Source organism: Amblyomma maculatum, chromosome 4, assembly GCF_055883805.1.
Source record: "Amblyomma maculatum isolate TAMU_Amacu chromosome 4, ASM5588380v1, whole genome shotgun sequence".
Lineage (NCBI taxonomy): Eukaryota > Metazoa > Arthropoda > Arachnida > Ixodida > Ixodidae > Amblyomma > Amblyomma maculatum.
The window spans coordinates 185,110,175-185,129,147 of NC_139347.1; the positions used below are offsets into that span (position 1 = coordinate 185,110,175).

At 45.8% G+C, this 18,973-nt stretch overlaps 1 pseudogene across 1 annotated transcript in view; it reads right to left on the reverse strand.

Annotated features, from left to right (window-relative positions):
* Positions 1-18,973, reverse strand: part of LOC146193820 (prestin-like) — a 170,623-nt pseudogene that overhangs the window by 30,567 nt on the left and 121,083 nt on the right. The window contains exons 7-12 of the transcript XR_014706868.1: positions 16,535-16,690; positions 13,024-13,106; positions 9,331-9,484; positions 2,979-3,092; positions 2,436-2,513; positions 1,201-1,296 (exon numbers count right to left, since the gene is read on the reverse strand). The product of XR_014706868.1 is annotated as a prestin-like (transcript). The remainder of the gene's footprint in view (positions 1-1,200; positions 1,297-2,435; positions 2,514-2,978; positions 3,093-9,330; positions 9,485-13,023; positions 13,107-16,534; positions 16,691-18,973) is intronic.

The window sequence follows — 18,973 nt, forward strand, 5'->3', positions numbered from 1 at the left end:
CTTTTCCCATTCACGGAAGAAGGTATTCATTACCTGTACATTATTTCTCTGTGCTACCTCTGCTAGTAACTTCTCCCCGCTATTCATGGAATTTATGTCATAGTCACTCTGCCCTGTTTCCAGCTGTTATCAGGCAACATCCACTTAAACTATATTTTGCTCGCCTGGAGCATGCAATATTTAATCGATGCAAAAAAGAAGTGTGTCCGTACGCGGAGTTCAGGATCACTTCTGTTTTTGTGTAATTGAGTTGAGAGTACAAAAAACATTTAACGGCCTACGAAATGTCTCTGGTCGAGTCGTCAGTGGCGACTGGGCTTACAGCGGAAAGCTGAGAGAGATGTGCAAAGACCGACTGAAAGAGAAGACGCACGTAGCAAATGCTGTCGTCGGCCCTAGACGGTGAAAACGATCAATACTCCAACAACAGATTACCGTGTGGTGAGAAGGGCGTGCCACAATTGGTGAAAGCGGTGTCCCAACCCCGGATGACAGGTTTCCAGCCCTGCCCCTCCTGCAACTTTTATGTCGAAAATAACAGGTCATCGAAGAATAAAAATACCAGTCGACCTCGCCGAAGAGATTGGACGTGTCATGAAATTAAATAGGAAAGGTGTACCGTGCTCAATGACGACTCATTTCTGCTTCCGTACGTCTCCTCCACGACGGCGCATTTTAGCTATCGAGAGAGAAGTGACACTTTGGAGAGAGAGAGTAAACGTTAATTGTTTAACGGAATAGCGAGGGTGATTTCCTCAGTCCAGGATACCATTGGCCTGGGCTGTCTCCCGGGCCCTGGTGAGCAGGCTGCGCTGCTCAGAGAGACCCGTGTGGACCACAGCTCTGCCTCCCACTCCGCTTTGCTGACCGCTCGAGCTTTATATTTCTCTAATTGCTCTTTGCAGTTCCATATCATGTGAAGGATGTTCGAGACTTCACCGTGTAACGAAACCAGCACGGAACGAACGAAAACAATGAAGCATGTGCTGATAAGGCGTCTGCCAAGCATGTAGGCACCAATGGGTAGCTCGAGCTTGCTTAGGTCTACCTTTTCTCTCTTTTTTGTCTTTCTCGTTCTCTTTTTTTAGTTCGCCTCTATGTTTGTCTCCTGTTCGGTGCCATATTGTCCGCGACACCAAGCCGGCAATCGGTGCTGAAGGTATTTCATGCCTAGAAAGGAGAGGGAAATGTTGACCTTACACCATCGATCTTGGAAACATCCCAGTACCGTTTGAAGTTGCGGACCTGCATTACAATGCTCTTTAATGAGGTCACGATGATGGCTGCCAGGACGCACTGAAATAACAAGAGAAGGGTTAAAAGCACTCGCAACGTTCTGACAACATTGCGATCAGTCACGCACACGACGCAAAATGTAAGCAAACGATTACAAACAGAATCGCTCCTATGCGCACAGATTTAGATATCTGCTCTATGAGCCCGCCGAAAGACAATTAGCCGTATCCAGGCCGGCCGGCCGTTTTTAAATGCTACAAAGTGATTTTTACCTTGTGACATTTACTCCTCTCGACCCTCGAAAATGGAACTCTATTGATCACAAAATGCTGCACCTTTCAAAATCAGGCGCGAGCTTCTCGTGGAATTTCAAAATAAGTGCGGTTCTACCCATGTAAACTGTCTGTAGCACCGACATGTTATGCCCCTTCAGGCGCGCCTTCTAGTTAGCAGAAATACTCTTCAGTAGTGACACTCTTCAATCCCTATTTTTAATAAGTGCACTGAACAGGAAAAAATAATAAAGGCTGGCAAATTCTTTAAAAAGGTCCTAATGCACTTCGGGAAATGATGGAATTCTTTCTATTTTGCCATTTGTAACTAGGCTTTGAACAAAGATTCGGATCATGTTTAGCGTAAACTTTGCAGCTATTTTTAGAGTAAATTCAAGAGATGTCCAAGATTGGGAGCTGAATTCACTTCATATTTAACAACACTTCGTGATTTCATTTTTAAATGGGAGACCTAGTCAGATGGCTACAATGAAATTGTCCCCTCGACAGCACAGCAGAGCACAGCATTCATTCGATGCTTGCAACACTGTTCGCTAAAGCTTGAAAAACTCAGAAAAGTACATGAACGTTTATCTGGCGACATTACTATCAACTAATCGCAGCTTAACACAAATTGGCATGGCGTGCCGATTTTGCGCGCTTGTGTAGTTCCGAATGTCAAATATATGAAAACCTGCAGTATCTGCATCTGGAGTAATTTCTGGAGAGTAACATTGTCATTTCGGCCCCATTATATACGCCTTCAAGCTTTCTGACGTGACAAATTAGTCACCGTACTGACAGGTACTGTGCAAAGAAATTTCTATGAGTTTAGAAGCAATGCAGCACATGTGCTACAAAACGCTTCCCGTATTCCTATCAACACATGCAGTGGGTCTAGGTACGGATACAGGCTAATATACGCACGACTGGGAGTTCTTCCAGATAATGTCCAAGGAAAAGAATCATGAAGACCATGATTACGATGTTCACAACACTGACGATCTGAAATAAAAGAAGCGATTATTAGAAAAGCGACAGACTCTACGTGTATCTATAGTGTAAGTCTCTTGCCCCACTGCTCTACTCATCATTTAAATGGCCTACCCGTTAAGTACAGGGAAGCAAACAATTACAGGCAAACTACTATACCTCAACCTATTGGATACTGGTGTACCGCTAGAATTCTTATTTTAGAAAATTAGGTAGTGTAAAATAAGAGTGAAATAACCTTTTGGAGACACTTCGGCTGCACCTAAAAAGGCATGATGAGACAGCGTTGTTGTCTCCCGTCTGTAGCTGCCCTAGCCGATGCTTCTTTGCATAGGCAATTTGGTGCCCATTTAATAACTAATCCCTTAATTTGCAGCCCTATATTATCCCTCATACGAATTAACATGTAATCGTAAGAAACCGCATTATGTTAAATTATCAGCCGTCATCTGTATTCGACACGAGCAAGAGGCCAACCTGTGTCTTGCCTCCGGCGCCCTCCTGGACGGCGCTGCGAGGCACGGAAGCAGCAATGGGAAAGCAGGAGAAGAACGAGGAGAAGACATGACTCGCTCCGAGAGCAAGGAACTCCTGCAATGGATTGGGAAGAGTAATCAGTTCAGTTCAGTCGTTCAGTCGTGTCCGACTCTTCGTGACCCTATGGACCATGTCACGCCACGCTTTCCAGTCTCTCACTATCTTCCTAACATCACATAACTTCATCTGCAGTGCCTCGAGGATGCCATCTAACCATCGCGTTCGCTGCTTGCGCCTTCTCCGGCGACCCTAAACTTTTCCCAACATCAAATCTTTCTACATCTGCATATTAGTCTGCTTTCGTTTTTACAAGAAACTTAATATTATTTATCACGGTGGTGGAAAGACATTTGTGTGTGCAAGCGCATTTTAACATATGCCGAATACAGCGATTATTTCAACGCACAGTAGGACGTGTGCGCGAGAAGCCGAATCAGAAACCATACGTCCGGATTCCATAAAGATCGCTTTTTTATTAATCAGCGATAAAATAAGAGGCAGAAGCAAGTTCGGGTACGATTGCATGATATTCATATTGATTGATGATGTCACAAATGGCAGCGTTATGTCCCAGTCGCGGTGGTCATCAGAAACGCGCATAGACCGCATAGTCAGTGTCCGGTTAAGGAGTTCGGTAAGCCCGTTCGTCTGTGGATGGTAGGCAGTCGTGAAATAATGACGAAAGTTGCACAACCGTAGGATCTCGTCCACTACATGCGCAAGAAAGCAGCGGCCACGGTCGGTGAGCAGTCGGCGGGAAGCTTCATGGACGAGTATAACGTCATTGAGGAGGAAAGCAGCCACATCAGTTGCACAACTGGTTGGCATTGCTCATGTGACCGCGTAGCGTGTGGAGTAATCAGTGGCCACCGCAATCCATTTGTTCCCTGATGCAAACAGTGGGAAAAGCCCTAGGAGATCCAGACCCACTCGAGAAAGTGGGTCTATGGGGATGTCGATCGGCTGCAGAAGTTCAGCTGGTAAAACTGGTGGCTTTTTCTGGCGAGCGGTCACAAGCAGCCACGTAGCGGCGGACTGGGCAGTAGAGGCCTGGCCAAAAGAACCGATGGCTCACACTGTCGTATGCGCGGCAGACGCCTAGATGACCTGCTGTGGGAACGTCGTGAAGCTGTTCAAGGACGGCTGTGCGTAGGTGCTGAGGGACTACTAGTACAAGGTCGGGGCCATCAGGTCGCATATTGTGCTGGTATAAGGTGCCGTAGTGGAGCACAAACAAACAAAGGGAAGGGAAGGGTCATGGCGATCGGCGCTGAGGCGATTGATAATTTCGCGAAGCTAAGGGTCCTAGCGTTGCTCACGGCGAATGTTGGAAAAGTCAGAAATAGAGAACACGCAAGCGTCATTGTCATAGTCAGGTTGGCTTGGCGGGTCGACTGGAGGACGGAACGGACAATCGACGCAACTGGCCAGGCTTATGAACTACTGTGAAATTGTACTCCTGAAGGCGCAAGGCCCAACGTCTACGGCGGCCAGTAGGGTCCTTGAGTGTCGAAAGTCAACACAATGCGTGGTGGTCACACACTACTGTGAATAGCCGCGCATACAAGTAAGGGCCCAGACTAGGGCTAGAATAATATTCTCTTCGGCCGCAGAGAGGAGTCGGCTGGCATAGGCGATGACGCGAGGTAAACCGAGCTGACGTTGTGCGAGAGCGGCACCAATTCCATGACCACTTGCGTCGGTGCGTACTGATTGAAGTGAGCCAACACTTGCGGACCGGTGAGGTGGGCAATAAGAGCGACGCGGCCGATTGTTTGTGGCCCCAGGAAAAGGAGACCTCTTTTTTTCAGAAGCTGCGTCAGTGGACGGGCGATTTCCGCGAAGTTTGGTACAAATCGCCGGAAATATGAGCAAAGTCCGAGGAAGCTACTCACGTCGCTGCTAGATTTCGGTATAAGAAAATACAGCACGAAGTTTGTCGGGTCCGGCTCGAAGCCATAGATGTTGACCAAATGTCCTAGGACATTTAGTTCCCAGCGGCCAAAGCTACACTTCTTGGAGTTCAACTGAAGGCCAGCTCGACAGCAGACGAAGCAAATAGGGCTGTCGTTAGATGTGCGCCACTCCGCAGGATTGCGGGCAGAGTAGCGTGGTGTGTTGGGCGCGGTTGGGGTAGCGTCAGTAACCACTGGTACTGGCTGTGGTGCAGGGGGTGGCGTGGTAGGGTTGGAAACGAGGCCCACTTTCGCGAATTCTTGGCGGGCAACAGCCTGTATCATAGCCATTGTTGCCTCTACAGGAGGTGATGTAAGTGTGACAGGAGTCAAGGCCTCGATTTGGCTGCGGACGATGGTAGTGAGGTTATTCTGACTTGAAGGCTGCTGCAAAGTGGGCAGATCGGCACATGAGGATGTAATCGCCGTGTTGGGAAGGCTCTCAAACCGGTGGACGATGCGGCGCTGCTTGGCCTGTTCGAAACGGTGACACACTTGCAGGACTGAGTCCACCGTAGAGCAGTCTTTGCAGAGAAGTATATTCAATGCGTCATCAGCAATACCGTTTAATATATGGCCCACCTTATCAGCTTCGGTCATGAAGGTGCCCCCCTTTCGACACAGGGCGAGGACGTCCTGTATGTAGGCGAGGTATGATCCGGTTTACGATTGAGCACGAGAAGCCAGGCCTTTCTTGGCTGCTAGAGCTCGCCTAATTGGCTTGGCGAACAAGTCCTGAAGTTTTTGTTGGCAGATGTTCCAAGTAGGCATCTCCTGTTCGTGGTTGATAGACCAGGTCTTCGGCGTTCCCGCTAGATAGAAGATGATGTTTGCAAGCATTATGCTAGCATCCAACCGGTTATTCTTGCTGCAGCTTTCGTATTCATTGAGAAAATCTTCATCATCCTTCTTGTCTTCGGCAGTAAAAATAGGCGGATGGCGGATTTTGGTTAAGACCATGGGGGCAGCTGGAGTTTTGGTAGCGGTCGGTGTGTCCTGGGATGCCATGCTTAATATGGCAGGGGTTGAGCTCGGGGAGGTGGCGTCCACTGCGAAAATCCAAGTTTCTGGCTCGGAAATACGAGGAGGTGTGGCAAGGGGGGTCGAAACTGCCTCCACCAAGTTGTTATGGGGTAGTTCAGCTTGGGTTTGCAGAGCACAGACACAGAAGACAAGGCTTTCAAGAAACATGCGTTTTCTGCAGGCACCAGCCGACTCTGCTCGAACGTCGTCTTCCCCAAAACTCACGAGGTTCTTCTTCCTTCTTTATGCGCATATCAGTGCACGCACCACCTAATGTAACAATATCACTTCGGTTAGCCACCTTCAGAAGTATCAAATAATATATAAGTGTCACGAGTGGAAAGCAGTAAGACGTGACGAGTAGGGGAGAAATAGAGAAATTGCAGGCCGCTCTTTGAGTTGACCGCTCCATCTTATGCCTTAGAATGAAACCCGACTGGCTGTTCTGTCTAATCGCGGACATCGTGCTGTGTACAGCCCGGTGAATGCATGCTTTGTGATCGCATTTTCACCGTCATTATAAATTTTCTGTGGGCTCTCAGATTCGTTTGCACAGCCACGCGGCACTCCTTTTTGTAAAGCGAACATTCTATTATGCTTCTTTATAGAGTTTTTCTATTTGTGCCTGCATCATCTTGCACATTCTCATTAACATACAGTCGGAACCTACCATGCAGATTGTACAAAAACCACCAGACGTATAAGAACGTGGGTGCGCGGCCTATAGGGGTAGTGCCTCGAAGAGGGTAATACTTTGCTTGGAGTGGTAGCCTTCGGACAGCGCCATGGCTATGCTTGGATAACTGTCATTGTCTTGCTGTGCACGGTCATGGCTCAAACATGGGCACGAATCCTTAAGCAAGGCAAGATTCTGCTCGTCTTTGGGACCGCTGAATTAACACTTCCGCGCTAACTGTAGATGCACAAATTAAGGGACTGGTGATTCTTTGAGAGAATGGAGAAGTGCACGTACACGAAGGCTATCCCCAAGGGAGCTGCAGGAAGAAGACCTTAACGCTGTCCAGTCATCCGTAAAGGCAGAGCTGAATACCCCCCTCTTCCTTTTTGTTTTTCATTTTTAGAAGTTATAGGAGGTTGTGGATTGAGCCTACTGATCCATCTCTCAGACATGTCACCGGAGGAGCACATCTCCTAACTGGCAGGACATCTGGGCCTCCTCTCTCTCTTTCTCTCTCTCTATGACATTCCACACTTTCGCGGCCAATCAGCGCATCGGAACGTCGCCCAATTCGACCATGTCAGGTGGTCTGTCAACACAACCTGTCGACCAATTAATGATCCGCCATTCACTAGTCATCTTTCTGAGTATACCTGTTTACTCGCACCTGTTGTGTCTCGTGTGCTTGTGATGTCACATTATTCGCCAACCAATCACTGCCGGAGTACCTGCAAAGTGCCACGAAGTTACCCAATCGGTTGAGAGGTTCAAGTCGCGCGGAACACTTGGGGGTCATGTTTGCGGCGTCACAGACATTCAACAACTAACCAGCGCTCGGGAATGTCAACTGACAGCACTCAGCTACGGATTGGTCTGATTGGGTGACAGGTTGTTAACATAAGGTGGTTTCGTGACATCCCAAGTTTTAGTGAAAACTGAGCTCTAGGGGATTAGATCACGTGACCTCGCACCTATCGCTTTCTCTAGACTTGGCTTAAGAATGTCTCATGACGTTTTGATCAATCAAAGAATTGCGTGACACATAACTACTTTATTTGTGGCGAATGCTGTCGTATTAAAACAGCAGTTTTCTATAATATATAAATCGGGTTTGCAGGATAGGGAAGGAAAAGCGCCGTGGTAGCCACACCTCGTTGGACACCTGAACGGCGCCGTAAGGCAAGGAAGGATGTTGAGAGTGAAAGAAGAAAAATCCGAGGACACTTTGGCGACTAAATTGATGAAAGGCGAAAGCTGGAGTTTCCTGAGTGCTGCATTCTGCTACGCAGCTGCAGCGCATGTAGCATGCAGCGACGAGATCACGCTCCTTGTATCCTCGCAGTGGTCGTACGTTCACTGTTTTGTGATTGATTTCAGCGGGTGCGCGGCATAATTAGCAATTAATATTTAATTAGTCATTATTGCTAATAAATAATTAGTCAATAATTATAATTAGTATTATTTGTTAGTGATTATTTAGTATTTGATTATTGATTGCCGTATGGCCATATAAAGAATGCATTCGCGCATACTCTGGTTGTGCTCTATAATTGGTCGAGATCTCCATAATGTTATTCCGTCTCGACCAATCAGAGTCGCCGCAAAAGCGTGACACTTGCTGACTACAACGCTGAGGCAATAAAGGCTTTCACCTTAAAAGAAGTAGCTGCCCCAAAACAATTTCAACCCCCTGGGAATCTTTAAGGTACCATGACATTACGCGGCAGATGAACGCCTTTTGCGTTTTTTCTGTGTCAGAACGCAGCCACCGCGGTGGGGTTAGAACCCGGGTACTCCGGCACAGTATTCGAGCGTTTTGCGCTAGAAGTCGGACGCGAAGTAATAGCACCCGTGTCCTTAGCAGCGCACATATACATTGCCACGGGCAGTAACACTGCTCATGCGGCCGCGTATCAAGGCAGATAGGTTACGCAGTTTATTAATTCGAAAGCATTACTCCGCTTTGTTCAAAGATTTCTGTCTGCAGGTAGCGTCCGCAGAACGTGCCCGCAAAATCGTGTCCGCTGCAGTTGTGAGCAATTGAGAAGTGGTAGAGGCTAATGAGCGGTGTCAGTCGATAGAGGGCGACGTAATGTTGTGTCCGAGAAAATAATTAGGCAAATAAGTTAATTGGGTAATTATTTGGATGCAAAATTTAAAAGTAAAGGCGAAAATGGTCTCATTAGTCAATGGCTTGTCGCCACATTTGAATGTATCAAATACTAAAATAGTTATTTTAATCAGTAAATTAAGGGGACGTCAAAAATGTGGTGTCACGCAGCCTGAAGGCGAGCCAAAAAAGGGCATAGGAAGCAATCGGCGCGCAATTTGAAAGTACCAAAGACTAAAATGGGTAAACAAGAAGTGAATTAAGCAACCAGAAACAATCAACTGCAGTATCCGCGCTTTCTCATTACTCGATGCAGATGCTGCAGTAGTCTTTTTTTTTTTTTCTGTGCAGCTTGTACTGATATGAGAGAGCCCAGGAGGGTGGAAGCATAAAACGAAAATGAAAAAATACAAAGCATCGCTGCGCTAAAGGAATGCGCTATATATTTGCCTTTTCGGCAAGCAATAAAATAAATATCCACTTTCCTAACAAGACAGGCCTTCACTCGTGGAAGTGCGCTCATACCTGATTCGCGTCGATGACGTAACTGTGTTTTTGGCCGAAAATCCGTCCCAGAGACAGAGTGATGGCAAAGCTCACTACGGCCATGACAAAAGAATCCGGCAGGATGCGAGCTATCAGAGAGGCGTTGAAGCTCGGTATAGAGGGCTCCGGCAGTCTGGACAGCAGGTGGAGGAACGACAAGAAACGAGGTTTCAGAGCAATGCCACCTTGCTGCAACATGCTTTGGACGCGATTGCAGACTCACAGGCGCTTGGCATTGTGCTCACGGAAGGAAATATGCTTACTTATTACCAGCAAATCAATATAGAACATATATAATAGGCGCCTGTCCATCACAATATCACGCGATCGTCTCTTTTTTAGCTGCTACGAACATAGAATTTAGCAATGACTCTGAAATAAGCCTGGTTCACTATTTTACAATTCACGATTTTAACTACTTTACAGATTTTAAGTTCACAAAGAAGAAATTGAAACAACAAAGCTAAGTGAAAACAACGAAGCAACAGCTTTCGAATTAACAGTTCCCTTTTTCTTCAGAATAGTTATGCTTATAGTAAAGCAGAGTCTTTCAGTTATACAGTAGAATGTTGAGCTAGCTGGTCTTCACACGTGATGAAAATCGCAGTGCACAGACAACGATGCAGAGAAGACACAACATCGTCCTTGTCTATGTGTATGTGTGTCTCTTCTGTGAATCGGTGCCTCTTCAGCTGCGATTTTCGTCATGTACGTTATTAACCTAGCAATCCGTTTTCACCACTAACGAACAGTGTGGCTCTCCTGCTTGAAAATAAAAGTCTCTTGAGATGCCTGCCAGTTTGTCCCGCTGCGCAGCCACTTCAATGCTTGTGTGCAGTGTTTTTTAACTGTTTACAGACCGTTATATTAAGCCCCGTGCTAGATAGGTCAATGCGGTCTGTACAGCTGGATTGTACAGCAAAGCGGGCATTGTTTGGGGGTGTCAAAAGTTCCCAGGCCACACCGCCTTTTTTCTGAGCAGTATAGTTAGGCAGCTAGAACAGCCCCAAGTCTCAAAATATCTGTGCAGGGTACAAAAGGAATTATTCTAACCTCCGAGATAATTGATTACTTTAATGGGACCTTAAGTGCCAGAATATGCCGACCAGAAGCAGAACCTGCGGCCTGGGAACTTTTGACTACCCCTTTACGTGATAGAGCTCAGTAATTTAGAAAATTTTGCCAAAATTAAGTAATCAAATTTTATGGCTATTTCAGGGGCCAAAATTATATTAATAATTTAAAGGTTGTGAACAGAACAGGTGAGTCCAGTTTTTAAATTTTCATTATCGGCTGCGCAGTTAGAAATATTTACTTGAAAAATACGCATTTTTTGGCTCGCAAAGCTGGCTTCCCACAATGCATATTTTTAAAATGGCGTCGTTTGTCCATTTTATGCCGTAAAAGCAGTGAGCGTTATTTCCGTGGAAAGGAATGTGCATTGCGGCTAGCCAGCTTTACGAGCTAAAATGCAAATTTAAGGTTAAATATTTTGAACTGCATGCCGATAAAGAAACTTTAAAAGCTATACTCAGCTTTAGTTTTACAAGCTTCATTTTTTTAGTATTATGTTGACCGCTAAACTAAATATGTTCATATTTTCTTGATTATTTGCTTATAACTGAGCTTAATCACATACATGATGTCCGCTTTGCTGTAGAATAGACCCGCACCGAGGCTTTAGCGTGCCTCTCACAGGGCTTAAAATAATGACCTGTAAAGAGGTCCATTATTTGGCCCATTCTACTCCCGCATATATTTAATACAGAAAGTTTATTTTTTGTTCTTGGGACCTGAATTCTTTACCCCACTGAGCTGCCCCCGCTCCCCTTTCTCCATTTTTTTATTCCCCTCGTCTTCTATCCTTGACTTCTCTTCCTTCACACAGTTCCCCGCCCCTTCCTTCATCGTGGCCACTTGCGAGTACATCGGAAGTACCTTGGCACGCTGGATCCAGCCTTGTATTTTTTTTTTCTTCTCTATAACGAGTCATTTTGTCGCCCTAAAAACCACTTTTGCCGCCCGACATTTGTTCCATAGTCTTCTTTTCCTTCTGATTGGCTTTCTTTAAATTTTCTCTTGGGAGTTTCCCATTTTCTTTTATATTCAATTGGCTTTTGCCTGCGATAACTTCTGGTTCGGTGCGGGCTTTCTCTCACATTTATTTAGTTTTTTTTTTTTTGTCATTTTGAGAGTTTACAATAAAGGGGAGAGAGGGGCAATAAAAGTTGCATAGAAAAACCACTGACCGCCCCGCTTTGAGAAAAAAGTTCACAAAAATTAACGCCTCCAATGGGATTTCTCTTTCTGACGGCAACTCGCTGAAGTGACTTCCAAATCCGTCTCTGCAAAGCATAATATTACTTACGTTCTAAATTTACATATTCTAATATTACTGACATTCCTGTATGCTGACTATTGTTTCTCTTTCTAATGTATTCCACTCTTCTATATGTTATTCTAGCTTTGACACGATGGGGAAATCCTTCGGGCGCTGTCACTACATGTCGAACCTCACCACTGCAGGATTACACACGGTGCATACGCAATAAGATGCATACGCAATAAGAGCAAAAACCCTGCGCTTAGCTAAAGAATTCCACAATCAAGCTCGGGCTTTCCATCAATCTAACAATGCACTTTTGCGCGCTGTATTGCTGAATACCATATTGGGCACTTTCCTCGGACTGCCAGCAGCGCCCCGTCGACACCCACGCAGCCAGGGCTACGACCGAATCCATTTGCCAGACGCAGGCACGGGTATGAATGGGCCTCAACATCGAATCACGCTATCATTCACTTCCCAAGGAACTGCCTATGTTTTCCTTTAATTTATGATAGGAGAAATAAAATAAAATACTGGCCATCCAAAATACACATCGACTGCCTTTGTTTTAAATGTGCACGGCCTTAGGACCATGACAAAGAGCACTGATACGGCGCAAGAGCTGAAAATACGAGGTTCGAAACCATCTGTTTTCTTCCCTTGTGATGCAGTTCTATAATAGTTTGGCTCATTCACTCAGGTTCAGTAACTCAGCAAAACGGTTGAGCTGCTGGCACACTAGGAGGAAAGGCACGTATTCAGCGGAAACTGGGAGCTATCTTGAAAGATTTGAATTCATTGATCGTATACGATAAGTCTACGCGAGCACTTCTCGGGACGCCACACGCTTCATAAAAGCGTGTTTCACATTGTCACGAGTGGAAATCACGCACCGATGGCTAATATCACTCTGAAATCGCTGGGCACCGCTTAGCCGCACAACTCAACACTGAGCGTCGTCTTCGTCCACACACCCAGACACTTCTTTCTTCACTTGCTGAATGCCAGCATGGTACAGCATATAACAATATGCAAGCCAAAATGCGAGCAATTTCTGCCGCGCCTACGCAAAAACTTACTTTGAGCTGTAGCAGAGGCTGTATAGCGGCGAGTGCGACGCAGTTCCAACACGTTAAAAATGTTTCAACCTGTCGCTGCCGCTCGCCGCTGAGTTCTCTCAATCGCTTTCACGTCAACCAGTATTAAACCAAACCATAATATTTCAGTTTTTGAAGGACTCTTTGCCAGAGATAATGGTGCTCTGCCAGTTCGACTCTCCTTCTTCGGCTGGAATAAGCAACAAGTTCGTGCTTGCCAACAAAGAAGTTTGTTTACCGTGAGCTTACTTTTCAGGGACGGTTCCAACCACAGCGACACCGTAGTTGTCGCTCAGATTCAAGTAGTGCGATGCAACTGTGAAGAGCACTACCTGAAATAGAGAAAAAGTAAGCAAGCGCAAATTCACGAACCTAAAGGCATGCAACGGCTACTGACGACGAAAAAGACTCGGGCGTTATACAGATCTCAGTCCAGTTCTGTGTTCCTAATTTTGTGTGAAGTTCTTCTTATGACTGCCATGGCACTTTAGTGTAGTATAGCTTACTGTTCATTGGAATCGCAATAAGTTTCAGCAGGGTTGTAGTTATACAAGATTTCTGGTATGATTGCAACGGCATAGATGCGTGACACAAAATGTATTTTTGTAAAGCAAGGATTGGGTCGAAAGTTGTAGGTTATCTATTTTAGATTTGCGTACAGTACCTAATGTCATGACGCATTAAAAAAAATTGCTTCTTCCCCTAAGTGTGTCATAGGATAAGAAAATAAAGGCCACATTTCAGCAAACAGAACCGACTGACAGTAGGCATAAAGCCAATGAACGTGTTTAAATCACGAATTGTGAGATGCGTTCTTATAAGGGAACACGCGGATATATCTCATCCGCATATTTAGCGTTACTGCCTAGTCCGACACACGGATTACCCCACTGAGAGTGGCGCTTCTACTGAAAACCCTCCTCGATCATTTATTTCTGGCGCAAGTGACTCCGCTTCGTAGCAACGAAACCATATCTAAACCATCGACACCGACTGACAGGCGTTAGGGACGGCAAACAGAAAGAACGAAAAAGGAATGTACCCAGTCCGAACTGCCGGGTGGTAAAACGGCTTGCTGAAGTGCTGTGCAACCAACTGACGAGGTAAAGGCTGGATGTTCTCGAGGGTAGCCTTCGGTCTCTTGAACTCATTTTAACGCCACATAGCTTTCATCGGATGGAGGCAACCTAAATAAATTTAACTTACCGGTGCAGCCTTTTCCTGGCGTTCTTCGATGCCGAAAGAAATGATAAACTAAACACATATTTTTTTATTCTTTTTATGCTATTTTTTTCATCGGATGGAGGCAACCTAAATAAATTTAACTTACCGGTGCAGCCTTTTCCTGGCGTTCTTCGATGCCAAAAGAGTTGACAAACTAAACACATATTTTTTAAAATTCTTTTTATGCTATCTATAGTGCATTAGTATAACGATTAGACTTCTTATAATAGGCAGTTTCTAGATATGCAGAATCCCTTCTACAACCGCGTGACTAGCTTGAGTATTACGTAATCGAGCTAATAAGCTGCTTATAACCTTATTTGCTGCTATTTTTACATGACTTTATTGACAAATCGAAACATTTCGCTATACATTTTGAGTTGAATTCATGGAGTTTGAACTGTATTGAAATGCAAAAGATACATACTCTAGAAGTGTTGCAGAACAAGCCATAAGCACGTACAAAACACGCATCGGACGATAATTTATTCGATGAATCAGCCTGAATAGGCTCCATTTATTCTCCATGTACTTCAGCCATTCCTTCCTCTAATATACAAAACGTACCTTCCAAGACACCTAAGCGCCTGGATATATATTGCATTAATATGGCCCCGCATATTGCGTCAAAATGAGTTGATTCACAGATTGTTTTTAACGATGGTGCCTCAGTAATCTCTAAGCGGCCCCGGACGCATTTAAAAGCCAGCGTTCTTCATTTAGGTGAAAAAGAAGCATACCAATCCAAATGTAACTCGGTTGTCCGATCACCTGCCGGCTAAACCGCCTTTTTCGATACCAGAATTGGCAAGAACCTATTTCCGCAGGGCCGCTCTTTTTTATCGGCAACAGACTGCCGAATAAAAATACTTTTGAACGTGCTGTTTTACTCGAATACAAGTTCATCAATTTCGCCTTGATACTAATTTCCTGTCAGCCATACCACTCACTGAACTTCACCATGAGATAACCACTACAGTACATATTTATCTCTGCAGCTACATATTTCAGTTATGCCGTCAGACAGCTTGTCACAGGTTCCGCCTCGTCACGCACGTCGGCATGGGCCGCTCGTAGGCTCGGCTGCATCTGCACCTCTCCTTCCGTCTGGCTCGGCGGGGCCAGATAGGATGTGCTCCAGCGTCGGCGAGAAATGTCTTTTTTGGAAAAATCTTTAAAAATAACTTATGTCCCCTTCTAATGCTGAGCAAGAAAACTACTGTAATTGCAAGGCCCAACTGCGAGGCTGAGACATCTCTTCTAATATTTCACTTCACAGTTTCCTAGTAGTCGTCGTCTTGCGGTGAAAGCCGACAGTGGCAATAGAGCCGGAACAAAAACGTGTTGAAACCAGGACCTATAATTTAGGATTTACAATTGTGTTCAATACAACACTGTATTGAATCATATAGCACACCCGCCTGCGCGTTCTGAATCTTTAAGTACGATTGACCAGACAATCAAAGAAATGTCGCTTTAAAAGACGAATAGGACGGGCTACTATTACTCTTAGCTGTAATGCTACTATTACTAAAACCGTTATAAATGTTCTAGGGGCATACTTAAGCCTCCTTAGGAGCAGCAAAGCGAAATAATTGGGTAGGGTGCCTCGATGCGCGCCCGCGCGCGAATCGAGGCACCCTATCAATGGGAGCTCTGTCACGACATCTGGTGGATCCGCCTGACACTGAGCTAACGGACCTAGGCTACACTCGTCCAGATTTATCTAGTGTAATTAAATGAAAGAGCGGAGCAGATAGAACGTAATGAAGACAACGATGTTCATTGCATAGCGCGAGAATGTGTTACAGGTAAAACTTTGTGAAGACTGTGATGCTCACGGCAGAGCACGAAATTGTGTTACAGTTTTACAACAGGCGTGATCGGCTGCGGCGACAGAATGGTTTTGTAGTGGCTGGGCCAGGTAAACGGACCTGTTACTTCGAGCGCGGGTTCGAACACCAGTCGCAGCCAAGTTTTAGAGCGTTAGCTCTACTTCGTTCATTTACGAGTTTTCGCGTTTTTCATTTTTTAAGTACGGCATGCGTTCTACAGACACGTACACGTGCGTCGCATGTTTTATCTCGCAATGGGCAGTAAACATCGTAGCCTTCATTGCCGTGCCCGGGCACGACAGCACTATACTATCGCCGCAGACGATCATACCTCCTGAAAAAGTGCAACACTCGCGCTTTGCAGCAACAACGTCGCTTTCATGAATTTGCGTCTGTGCCACTACTTCATTTAGCTTAGGTAAACGCCATACACATACGCCATCTTGCTAAAGACAGAGACCGGAGCTATGCAAAACAGGCTGCAGAGAGCGTCGAATGATGAGAACTCAGACTAGCCTGTTGCCCAGTTTAGTAGTGCGAACGCTAGCCAGGATCGAAGATCCAGCAGCGAATAATGAAACTTAGTTCAAGGGTAGTTGTACCTCTACACCTTTTTTCTACTGACAGTTCGTGTATACAAGCTCTGTGGATAATACCCATCCACAATTCCTGTTCACGCCAGTTAAAACAGACAAACTTACGACTGTTAGTTCGATTGGCAGTGGCACTCCCAGCTTCCTTAGGACAGGAGGATCGAGGAACAGCTTGACGAGCATGATTGTCGCAACAGCGACAAAGGCGACAAAGGCGGTCGGCCATGCGATGTCGCTGATACGCTCGAAAAAAGCGTACACCGTCTGTGAACAAAAAGGGCGATGTGGAAGAGCCATGAGTTGCCTGCGACACATTAAATAGCGATATTGAAGAATCCCGTATAAATTTAATACCGCCTTAGGTATATCGGTTTATTGTACACGCTAAGCCGGCATGAAACCTGTCTGAGGTCTTATTCTGAAATTTCCTGAGTTAGTTAGTGGCCCTCTTTTTCAAAGAAATATTGGCCCCTGGCCAGAACAAACCTTCAAAGCTATAATATAGCATGACTAGATTAGAAAACAAATGATTTGAAAAACAATTCTCCACAAGCTAGTATTCAAACCATGATCCTCCGCATCACAATCCGGTACCGAAACCACTACTAAACGTTGTTTTGGCCTTTATTGACGCCATTTCACCACCTGCCAGTGATGATTGCACTGCCCAGAAGAAGACAAAACCACTACTCCACGGTGATTTTTAAATCTTGGTTTCTACGGCTCCACGCTGACTTTTTTCTTTATTGCCTTTATTTCATAAAAAAAAAACTACAGGCTGGCCGATTTTTTAAAAATGAACCGGTGACTTCTTTTCATGGCGGTTGTATTTGTCTTCATCTTTCGTAAATATCATATATCTCATTGTGTATTATTTTGTCTGGTCTAGACTCTGTGGTGTTGTTCACCTGTCACCCTTTAAAGACGCAGAATTGTTTCACAGCTATATGGCAAGGGGTCACCAATTTCCTGCATCTTGATAACGCATGCTTTTTACAGGCAAATCTCTGAGTATCTTATTTACTAGTGCTAGATGTTTTCTGCTCGTCTTAGAACGTACTTAATTGTTGCTACATGCAGAAATATCTGGAAGAAAAATGCGTGTCATGTTGCATCGTTTAGATTCACATGTTGCCAGCACTCCAATGAGCGCTCTTCCAGCTAACGTTGCTTCATATGTAAAGCCTCATGGAAGGGTCGCGTGATATGCTGCTGTGAGCGCATATTTCGGTGGCCAGCGATGCTTGGTTTGCGTTTGGTTAAATGGGATTAACGGCCCAAAGCGACGCATGCTATGAGAGACGGTGTAGTGAAGGTCTCCGTAAATTCCGACCACCTGGATTTTTTTGACGTACACTGACATTGCAGAGCCCACGGACGCCTCACCGTTCGCCTCCATCGAAAAGTGGCCGCCGCGTACGGGGTTCGATTCCGCATCCTTTGGCGCAGTAGTGCCGCGCCCTAACAACTGCGCCATCCCGACGTGCGCTATGCTAAGTTATGCTCGAGCATATTTTTATTGTCGTTAGCGGAATTCTACCCTCTTCTTTACCCCTTCGCACTGGAGGCCCTTCAGTCGCCGATACTGCCGCGGACCCTTTAAATCTCTGTCTTTTTTAGCCGCTGGCATGCGGCCTCATTATAGTGATTATAGCGCATGGATCAATTATGTATACCTTTTGATCATGCTCGTGGTCGCCAGACGCGGCTTTATCATTTCCTTTGATGCAGAGAGAGAGAGAGAAATAACATTTATTGCACCCGTCAAAAGGTTGGTGAGGATCCGAGGCGAAGCTCTGTCCCAACCATGTCCTCCCCCTCAGCCGTCGACCTTGATCCCTTGGATCTTAGCAGCGGCCAGGGCAAGACGGATGACTTCTCGTTGCCCTTTTTTGTCCTGCTTGAGAAGTAGTGCCTCCCAGGACTCATCTGTTCGGTCAGGTTCTCCAAATCTAGGACACGTCATTATCATATGGATCATGTCCGCTATGCCATCGCAACGTTTGCACCTGGGGCTAAAAATTTCCGGGTGCCACTTGCTGTAAAGCTGGGGGTTCGGGAATACTCCAGTCTGTAGCTTACGCCACATAACCTCCTCGCTTTTGGTGAGTTGCTTACACGCTTTTGGTAGTACTGATCTGCCTAATTTGTAATGATTTAGGATATCTTGGTAGGTGTTAGGGTCATCGCCGAACTGCAGGGGCTCCTCATCGCGAAAGGGGTACGGGGTTGCGCATAAGTCGTCACTGGGATCCCGGAATGTAGCTAATCCTCGGGCCAGTACGTGCGCTTTCTCGTTCCCCCTCAACCCCTGGTGTGCCGGTGTCCAAATGAGCGCGACCTGCTCTGCCGGTGGTGAACCACTGGCCAACACTCTTGCTGCTATGGGCGAAATGCGGCCCGCGTCAAAGTTTCTAATCGCTGATTTCGAGTCTGTAACTATAATTTTGACCTGTTGTTGTGTTAGAGCTAGCGCGATGGCCACCTCTTCCGCCTCCGTTGTGGTCGAATTTCTGGTGCTGCAGCCTACTACCGAGCCCCCGTCTT